At 33.3% G+C, this 2,585-nt stretch overlaps 1 long non-coding RNA gene across 1 annotated transcript; it reads right to left on the bottom strand.

Moving 5' to 3' along the window:
• Window positions 1-672: 672 nt before the first annotated feature.
• On the bottom strand, window positions 673-1,806 carry LOC106326543. Its single transcript, XR_001267264.1, has 2 exons — window positions 1,694-1,806; window positions 673-975 (listed from the first exon to the last, which is right to left on the bottom strand). It is a non-coding gene; the product is annotated as an uncharacterized LOC106326543 (long non-coding RNA).
• Window positions 1,807-2,585: the final 779 nt, after the last annotated feature.

Genomic DNA, 2,585 nt, shown 5'->3' with positions numbered 1-2,585 from the left:
TCTCCAAGCCAAAATCAAACCATGTTCATCCATGGATTTTCTTCTTCTTCCTGCTATTTGAACATCATCGCAAGCTTGAACCAAAACTGATTTTGTACTTGAGAAAGTATCAAACAAGAGGAAGAAGAAGATGGAAAAGAAGAGCATTGAGTTAAAAAATAAGTTTTTTTTTTTGGAATTGAACCTTTGATTAAATCTACAAACGAATTGGATCTAAGAAGAAGTGCCCAGGAAGAGAACAAAGAAGAGTATCAGAGAACAAGCTACAAAGGAGAGTAGCAAAGAACAAGTTACAAAGAAAGAAGAAGAAGAGCCTTGAGCCGCAAGAAACAGAAGAGTGAAGAAGAAGCGTGAGTGTGAGTGTGAGAACAAAAACTGAGACTGAGTGAGTGAACTAGAGAAAAAAATATGATGGAGAAGCAAACGAGAGTAGTTGAGTCGAGTGGAGAGGTCATTGTTGTCTCTCCAAAAAAAAATGCTAATTTCCTGAGAGGTCAGCCTGATCTCTTGAAGAAGAAGCAGGCCGAGACTTGCATTGCGAGGTTTAAGAAAAGAAAAAGAAGAGCAGCCAGAGCTAAAGCTGAAGTAGAGGAATGCTTGCAACGTTTATAAATCTGAATATCACTCAGTAATCATCACCCTCTCTTCTTTGTAGCCTCTCTAAGCTTAATCTTCTGTAATAAAACTTGTGGTTATATAAAAATAGTTATTAACTATTAAACTATACATAAACTTGTAAACTATAGTGTTGTTCTCACCTAAACTTGTAAACTATAATGTAAACCATACATAAACTTCTAAACTATAGTGTTGTCTGTGGAGAATCATTTGTTGCTTCTCGGCCTTGTCTTTTGAAATTACATAGACGTCACGATCTCGGACTTTAGTTTCTTCAGAGTTATTAGCTTGTGAAGCTTCCATTTTGTTGCCTGAGATAGTTCTCCCAAGATCGCCAAGGTCAAGCTTATCTTTGTTCTGAAGTGTAAAAGAAAGTGTAAGACGTGACCGTATTACAACAAGAGACAAATCATACTTTCATTATGATAATGAATAAAGACACGAACTCTGCTGCATATGGTATTTCGATCTAATGAGATCATGATGTCTGATTAATTAACCTTTGGACTTGTTAATTATTTGAACCCAAACTGACATTGTGTGTGCTTTGCTAAAGGTTCAGCAGACACATTAAAGCTGAATATAACCTTGAGTTTTTGAAAAATAATTTAAGATGTCCCCCATGACAAGCTAAGCAATAGAATGACAAGCTAAGCAATAGAATGTCCTAATAATAACTTTGATTCATTCACTGGAACCCCACTAAACGCACCTAATATGATAACGTGTATGGCTTCATCAAAACTATTTTCTTTCCATAGTTTTTAGTTATTGCCAGAACAATTGTGACTTCAATGGTGTGGCAATAATCATTAGTCATCGATTTTTTTGTCACCATCAAAATAAAGCAACAAAAGCAAAACATAACCTAATTGACTCAATCTCCCTATTGCTATGTTCATACATAAACGTGATAATCAGAAGATCTAAAAGAAAATCAAATATGACCATACATAGACATGATTAAAGATCTAATAACTCTAAGCTTATAACTATATGATCAAGAGATATATATAACAAACAATGATTAAACTTGAGGCTAAATATGTTGATTGAGTGATGATGTAGCTCGAACCTGTAAGTTAGGTGAAGAATTATTTGGGAGTGTCTGCGATGAAGAAGAAGAAGCCAATTGATGAAGAAGAAGAAATCAGATCAAAACTGTTAACGCGACGTCACACGTTAATTACTTTTTCTTCTAGTTTTTTATTTTTTAAAAATTTAATAGTTTTTTTAACTAATCTTAGGTAGCAGTTTGATTAGTGTAAAGAAGTCACATGAATTTAAAGGTTCATCCTAGACCCAAGTTTTGTTTCTTATATATCATATTGTGACATATGGAATAATAAAACTAACTTATTTCTTCTTTCTCTCTGTTCATAAAATGTGGAGTTATTCAGTGTTGTCAAGATTTTTTAATTATTAAGATACTCTTACAATTCTTTTATCAAAATGTATTAATACTTATACAATAATTTGTTGCCTTTTATAACCTAAATTAATGTGAAAAATTAATTATAATATTTCAAACACGATTGTACTGATGATATCTATAGACATGTCAATTAGGGCCGAAGCCCGTAGTCCGAGCCCGCCCAGCCCTAAAAATTACCGGGCTTGGGCTTAGCTTTATAAGCCCAAAAAAAATTGGGCCTTTCGGGCTAGGCCCATTTGGGCTTTGGGTATTTTGGGCTTAAGCCCGTTTGGGCTAGGGCCGGCCCGAAAACCCGAAATTTATATTTTAGCGTAAATATTACTCTTCTTTCTTGTAATCGAAACTATTATTAGTATTGATATATTATTTAAATATTTTTATCCAAACTCTAATAAAGCAAATATAAAAGTTGTTAATGCACTTTATTGTTTCATCATTAAAAGTGTTACATTTTAATTTTTACAAAAGTACCTTCTTCTTTCATGTACAACATGTTTTTATTTTCAAAATACAAAGTATGAAACGTTTGACC

Source organism: Brassica oleracea, chromosome C2 (assembly GCF_000695525.1).
Source record: "Brassica oleracea var. oleracea cultivar TO1000 chromosome C2, BOL, whole genome shotgun sequence".
Taxonomy (NCBI): Eukaryota; Viridiplantae; Streptophyta; class Magnoliopsida; order Brassicales; family Brassicaceae; genus Brassica; species Brassica oleracea.
The sequence above is the reverse complement of the archived record's forward strand: the minus strand, read 5'-3'. Positions and strand labels throughout refer to the sequence as shown.